Raw genomic sequence first — 8,053 nt, 5'->3', positions numbered from 1 at the left:
GTAATAAAAGAACATAGTCTTGGCTTGGGGAGATAGCACAGAAAGTGGTTTTGTGTGTGTGTGTGTGCAAGCAGGAAGACCTGAGTTTAGTTCTCAACACTCACCTCAAAGCTGCACATGGTAGTTCACCTATAAGGCCAGAGCTGAGGCTGTTATTGGAAACAGGCAGATCCTTGGCACTTACTAGGTAGCCAGTCTAGACAGATCAATGAGCTCCCCATTCAGCAAGAGGCCCTGTTTCAAATATACAAGGTGGATAGCAACAAAGGATGACCCCCAATACCAGCCTTTAGCATGCACAGCCACTCATGCACACATGTGCACACACACAAAAGAACATGATCTTGCTTGACTTTTCAGTCTTATTGGCTCTTGGACATGTTTAGAAAACCATCCATGTGAATTTGTTAATGGTGACTTTTGTCTAAATTAACATTTCCAAAGCTAACTTCTCACCATAATCACCTAGATAGCTCACTGAAATGTCATTTACTGATCCGTCAAGATTAGCATATGGTGGAACTGAGGTCAGAAACTTTATCCTTGACAAGTTTTATAAAATCACTAAGTTTTTTTCTCTAAAAATCTAATATGACTGAGGTGTTGGCCGGGCTTGCCTCCTATTCAGCTCAATTTTTCCTTTCCTCAGGTCTATCCAGCCCCACTTCCACATGGCTTGGGTGGGTTGTGACGGGGGGAGAACTGCCAAACTTCTTGCTCCCTTCTATGTGGTGGTCTCAGAGCCCCTTGTGCGCTTTCCCTACCCCCTGCCTTTTATGTGATTGCGCTGGGCTGGTGCCCAATGGAATGTATCTGTTGGGGATAATTCCAGTGACTGGAAAGTAGGTTTTTCACATGGACCAGAACCCATACTGTGCAGGAGAAAGCGCTTCTATAATGCCACTGGAAGACCTACACAAAAGATTTAAAATACCAAGACAACGACCAGCGTCAATGGGGAGAGAAGGAGACTGGCATGTTGACTTAATCCCTAGGTTTTTGTTATGGCCAATGGTCAGTTGGTGAAGACCCAGTTTTACATAGAGGTAACCCCCTAGATGGACTTCAAAGTGATTGAAGGGAGCTGTGTTTTATAAGGGAGGAAAAATCTACAAGACTCCTTCCTCTGGAGCAGAAGCCCTGACACCTAGCTTAATGTGGCGGTTTAAATAAAGCTACTCCAGGAAGTTCTTAGTTTATGCTGCCAATGTTGATGCAAAGGATTTGTAACATGAGGGCCTGCTCATTGGGGTTTCTGTCCTGCCTAGTTCCCACAGCTGGCAAGTCCCAAGGAAAATCACACAGAAATCTCCATAAGTTATAAACTGAATAGCCCATTAGCTCAGGCTTTGTATTAGCTCTTTTAACATATATTAACCCATTATCTTTATCTTTGTTAGCCACATGGCTCAGTACCTTTTTCAAAGGGCAGGTTACATCTTGCTTCTTCAGTGGTCTGGGCAGGACTGGGGGAGGAATTGGCTTCCTCGTTCCTAGAACTCTCCTGTTCTCATCACCCCGCCTCTACTTCCTGTCTGGTTGACCCGCCTATACTTCCTGCCTGGCCAATCAGCATTTATTTAAAACATGATTGACAGAATACAGACAATTCTCCCACACCAAGGATTCTAGAACTTTTGAAGGCCTTGTTCCTGAGAAGACTTTAATGAGAGATGTGGATAAAAAGTTTGATCAGGGCCGAGAAGTTACAGATTTTCCTGATCATTCTCTTGCATGGCACAGAACAAATGACTGTGCAGATCAACTGTGCTGTGATACCATTAAGAGAACTAAACTTTACAAAGAGTCTTTGGTAAGCTAGGGTAGAAGTATACCTTATCCTTTCTACGGCCTTGGCCACAAGGGTTTGCAAGGTTAAGTGTGATACAAGGAGGTACTTAGATGTCAAATAAACTAATTGAAGAAATTATTATGCAGAATGGAAAAGTGATTGGTGTAAAGTCTGAAAGAGATTACACGCTGAAATCACCTCATCTGTGACCTGGGGCCGTGCAAAAGTTAGGGTTGAAGAAGTGGGCCAGGCAATCAGAGTGATCTATATGCTTAGCCATCCTATCAAGAACACCAATGAGGCCAACTCCTGCCAGATTATCATTCTGCAGAACAGTGAGACATTTTTGTTTGCATGATCTCCTTTGTACATAATGTGGGCAGTACAGGGTAAATACATTGCCATTGCTAAGTACAGCTGTGGAGATCAAGGGACCCGAGAAAGAAATTGGATTTGCTTTGGAAACTTTGGAACCAAAGGACAAACGTGTAGCAACATCAGTGACCCATTTGTACCTAAGATTTGGGAATGTATAGCCAGATTTTTATTTCCCACAACTGTAATGCTGGCACTCACTCAGAGACAACCTGTGATGACATTAAACATACCTCTAAGAGGACTGCAGAATCCAAGTTTGACTTTGAAGAAATGAAGTATAAGAAGAATGACATTTATGGAGAAGACTAACAGCGGTACATAGTATGCAATTAAGACAAACAAAGTTTGGCAATGTAGAGTCTGGGACCTCTGAGGGAGTAGGCAGGAACCAGAGACATCTGCAGGTTTGGTGTGAGTCTGGGACTTCCGAGCGAGTAGACTGGAGCCAGAGACCTTTGTGGGACCAATCCCAAGCCTGGGACCTCTGCAGGAGCAGATCCAGACCAGGGACATTTACAGAAACAGGACTGAGCTAACAACCTAGGCTTGATCAGGCCTGAGACAGCGAACTCCACAGAGGCAGGACCTCTGCCAGAGTAGGCCCAAGGCAGCAACCTCAGCAGAAAGAACCCCAAGCAAGAAATCTCTGTGGAAGCAGGCCTGAATGACCCCTGGTATTGTAGAGTGAGCCCCAGGAGTGCTGAGCGACCTCCAGGAACACAGAGTGACCAACAGGGTGACTGGAACCCTGGCCCTGACTGCACCATGAGGAGCAACCATCTGAGCCTTGGATCCACTGCCACCTGAAAGACTGATCACCAGAGTCACAGACAACCACAACTACATCAATCAGAGGAAAACCTAGGTAGACAAAATAAGAACACACACAACACCACAAAGAGCAACATGACACCAATAAAAACTAATGGCCTTACAATAGCAAGATTTGAACAACCAAATATAGATGAAGCAGAAAAAAATGATCTAAAAATAACTTTAGGAGAATGTTTGAGGCCCTTAAATAGGAAATGAAAAATTTCCTCAAAGAAATAGAAGAAAAGACAAAAAAAATTGGAAGACATCAACAAATCCCTTAAAGAAAACCAAGAAAAAGCAATCAAACATATGAAAGAAAATATTCAGGACTTGAAAACTGAAATAGTGACAATAAAGTAAACACAAGCCAAGGGAATTATATAAATGAACTTATGAGAAAATGATCAGGAACCACAAATGCAAGCATAAACAGCAGAATACAAGAGACGGAAGAGGGAATCTCAAGTGCTGAAGATAAAATAGAGAAAACAGACTCATTGGTCAAAGAAAAAATTAAATCTAACAAAAGCTTAACACAAAATATCCAGGAAATATGGGACACCATGAAAAGACCAAACATAAGAATAATAGGCATAGAAAAAGGAGAAGTTTGGCTCAAAATCACAGAAAATATATTTAACAAAATCGTAGAAGAAAACTTTTCCAACCTAAAGGAAGATATGCCTATGTAGATACAAGAAGCTTACAGAACACCAAATACACTGGATCAAAAAAAAAAAGACAATTCCCTTGCCACGTAATAACCAAAACATTAAACATACAGAATAAAGAAAGAATATTAAGAGCTGCAAAAGAAAAAGGCCAAGTAACTTATAAAGGCAGACTTATCAGAATTACACCTGACTTCTCAATGGAAACAATAAAAACCAAAAGGTCATGGTCAAGTGTTATGCAGACATTAAGAGACCACGAATGCCAGTCCAGACTACTATACACAGCAAAACTTTCAATCACCATAGAAGGAATAAAAAGATATTCCATGACAGAACCAGATTTAACCAATACCTATCCACAAACCCAGCCCTACATAAAGTACTGAAGGAAAACTCCAACCCAAGGAAGCTGGCTACATCCACAAAAACACAGAAGATGATCTCACAGCAGCAAATCCCAAAAAAGTGAAAAACACACAAAATAACATCACCACCAACAAAAACTAAACGAACAGGAAATAGCAGTCACTGGTCATTAATATCCCTTAATATAAATGGACTCAACTCACCTATAAAAAGACACAGGCTTACATATTGGATATGAAAACAGAATCCATCCTTCTGCTGTATACAACAAACACACCTCATCCTCAAAGACAGACATCTCCTCAGAGTTAAGGTTTGAAAAAAAAATTTCCAATCAAATGGACCTAAGAAACAAGCTGGTGTAGCTATCCTAATATTTAACAAAGTGGACTTCAAACTAAAATCAATCAAAAAAGACAAAGAAGGACATTTCATATTAGTCACAGGAAAAATTCATCAAGAGGAAATCTCAATACTAAACATCTATGCCCCGAATACAAGGGCACTCTCATATGTAAAAGAAACACTTCTAAAGTTGTAAAAGAAACTCTCATATATAATAGAAACACTTCTAAAGCTTAATCACACATTAAACCCCACACACTAATAATGGGAGACTTCAACACCCCACTCTTACCACTGGACAGGTCTGTCAGACAAAAAATTAACGGACAAATAAGGGAACGGATAGATGTTATGACTCAAATGGACTTAACAGACATCCAAACAGAAAAGGATATAGCTTGTGCCATTCTGATATTGGGAATCCAAATTCAGTAACCTTTGGTTTAGGAAAACATTCAAAGTTTTCTCCGTTTTGTTTCATTAAGTATTATAGCAGGGCCCAAACAGTACACATTGTGTTTATGTGTTGTAAACTTCTAACCAAACTTCAAACGTAAGGAATTGTGTGGAGGAAGCCTGTATGTGGTACTTTAACCTACTACAATTGCTGAGGAGAGGAAAGAAACCTTATGGGAAAGCAGATAAAATATAGAAGCACCTTTTATCTCAGGTATGGCTTTGTCAATGGACCTGCTGCAATGCAGCAGCCTCAATTTCAGTGATGTCTGCCTCAAAGTCGTTTCAAATGATTTCTCTACTGCAAAATAGAGCCAAACTCTGCGGGAAAAAAATCTAATGTTATAGCAACAAATTCAGTCTTTTACTATTCGGAACAAATTATATGATGAGGTTTTTTTTTTTCATCTTAGGTTTTCTCGTCAAGAGCATTTTCATTCATGTAGCAAATATGGAAAAAGTCTGGTTATTGTTTGCATCTTATACCTCTCATGGTTGGCCTATTGATAATTCTTCTGCACACTTCGCTGCCACTTCCAGCTCATGCCTGACCTCCAGTATCTTGAGGTATAATGTGGTTGGTTCCGGTTTGAGCACCAAACTTTGTGTTCTTCCTGGAACAGAGGCCATTGTGGAGTTCCTAGTAATAAGACTGGGTCAGAACTGAGGCTGTTAGCCACTGTACCTGAGACTTACTGAGAGGACCAGCAGAAATGTGATTCTCTTCCTTATTTCTCTGATGCGCTCACCAGGTACCCTAGAGTAAGGATAGCTTTACATTCTGAGCCTGCATTGCTGGCATGTGTAGGCAGATGCAGAGAAGTGATCCCGAGTGCAACCTCTTCTCCTCTTCAACTGAGGACTAAAACCAAGTTCCTTAGTGCATCTCTGTATGTAGGTCACGAGCCATCACTTTCTGTTTTGATTTCAGAACTTTCCCACAGTGCTGCATGCCTTTTGACTGCAGAGCAACTGGATAAAAACTTTAGAGTAGGTTTGAACTATTCTGCTTGTTCCCGATACTCAGGAACTAGATTTTTTTCTTTTGCTGCCCATGTTTTCATAGCAAGAATTTGATGTGTAATAACTCAATCACTTGAGGAAATATGGGCATATTTTACGGCCTTATTCAATGCCAACAGACTTGACAAATTCATCTCTTTCTAACAGGGCAGGCACAGACTCTTTCCAAAATAAAAACCATGTCACATCTGGGGAGAGTTCTTGGGAAAGTTCATTTCATCGGGTGTTTTGGAGGAAAATGATTTGACCCATGTATAGATTTCACCCTAGGGACAGAAAGGGTGACTGCTTAGAAAGCAAGTGACTGTTTGTGTTTTTAAATTTGGTTTTCAGTTTTACAACAATAGTTTTCCAAGCTGTATTTCCATATATTCCCTACATTCCTTTATATGTTTTAAAATCATATACACACACACACACACACACACACACACACACACACACTTATATATACATAAATTTATATGGCATTTTTCTGAGATAGTAAAGTGCTGGGAAATCATCTGAGAAACCAACTTTGCTGCTTGAGGTAAACTAGACATTTCCCAGGAGCAAAGAGAAATTGTTCCGCATGTCACCCATCATCCTTTCTCTTTTATGGTATAATAACTCATCCTGTGGATTCAATTGTGAGTGATAATTGAGGTGGGAAAGCATAGGGAATAGCTTAACAACCTAGGACTATCCTTGGCTTGCCTATCTATGTACCCATTCCCTAATAACCCACCTAGCAACTGGGGAATCTCTCTGCTTAAGACTGCACATATATCTGATGTAAATGATTTGAACGAATTACTCCCTTTAACAACTCTTTGACAACACCTCATTTTTATTCTAATATGTCTGCGAAACCAAGAGAAATGCAGCTGGTTTGCCATGAATTGATTTTGGATGCATATGTAACAAGATAAACAGTATCTTCTGAGCTATGTGATAGGGAGAATATTATATATAACTGAGTGTGCATATGGTTAAAATCAGATGCACTATGGGGAGGGACATGTACAATAGGAAAGAGATTCTTGAGATCTATCGAAACAGAGAAACACTTGTAGTACATCCCTTAGCAACCAAACTCTTCCTTTTCTTGAACTATAAAGAGAAGACCCCACAAAAGTGCGGGCCCCTGGGTAGCCTCATTTCTGTGATGATGTCAGTCTTGGCAGTGCATTTTCTTTGTCTCATGCACCACTGCTTGTCTCTGAAGAATCTCCTTGTTACTCTTGTAATTTGTGTAAGATATGATTTCAGTTCCTTGCATAAGAAGCCAAGAACCTGGAAACATCCTTCCCATACCTGGATCATCAGAAATACATTTGTCTAATGTTCAATCTTTATTTTGCCTTTGGATCTTGTCTATTCCTCTATGCTTTATAATGTGGAAAATCTTTCTCTAGTGCACTTCCATTTGTGGGGTTGTATCTTAAGCTTCTCAGAAAGGCAAATGTATTGGGCACTAACTCCATTTAGATCAAGTGGGGTATAAATCAAGGAATCTCTGGAGTTGGTAGAAATTTTAGGAGTCTTATTGTTGGGCAACAGTATTGTATATCCTGTAAAGGTATGTCACTTGTATTGGTTTAATAAAATGCTGATTGGTCAGTAGCCATCCAGGAAGTATATATAGGTGGGGTGATCAGAGTAGGAGAATTCTAGAAAGAGAAAAGGCTCATTCTGCAGTTGTCACCCAGACCCAGAGGAAGCAAGATGACAATGCCTCACCGATAAAAGGTACCAAGGTACATGGCTTATACAGACAAGAATTATGGGTTTATTTAAGATATAAATAAATATATAAATATATAGCTAAAATTTGGCTAAGCTATTGGCCAAACTGTGTTCTAATTAATATATTTTCTGTTATTATTTGGGTCTGGGCAGCTGGGAAATGAACAAACAGTCTCTGCTTACAAATGGCACCAACATGGGCAACTACATCCACATAAAATCTGAGAAAGCCTGGGAAGTAATTTCTAGACACAAAGGAAAAGAGTTAAATGCAGCTTCTTGGTAGCAGTATTTTCTTGGAAGGGCTCTGTTTGCTCAAGGCAAGTGTGTCTTATTTAAGAGAGGATTCTGGACTCAGTTCTATCTGCAAAAACCATGCAGCTCCTTTAAAAGGCCCTGCCAGAAAACACTTAAATGGTATTTATGAATAACCAACAACATATTTCTAGATGGTGGCAGGGACCTTGAAACTCCA

At 40.1% G+C, this 8,053-nt stretch overlaps 1 pseudogene; it reads left to right on the top strand.

The window, feature by feature from the left end:
• Nucleotides 1-802: 802 nt before the first annotated feature.
• On the top strand, nucleotides 803-2,479 carry LOC142854060 (rab GDP dissociation inhibitor beta pseudogene; annotated as a pseudogene).
• Nucleotides 2,480-8,053: the final 5,574 nt, after the last annotated feature.

Source organism: Microtus pennsylvanicus, chromosome 7 (genome assembly GCF_037038515.1).
Source record: "Microtus pennsylvanicus isolate mMicPen1 chromosome 7, mMicPen1.hap1, whole genome shotgun sequence".
Lineage (NCBI taxonomy): Eukaryota > Metazoa > Chordata > Mammalia > Rodentia > Cricetidae > Microtus > Microtus pennsylvanicus.
Note: the sequence above shows the minus strand (reverse complement) of the source record. Positions and strands in the feature narration are given on the sequence as shown.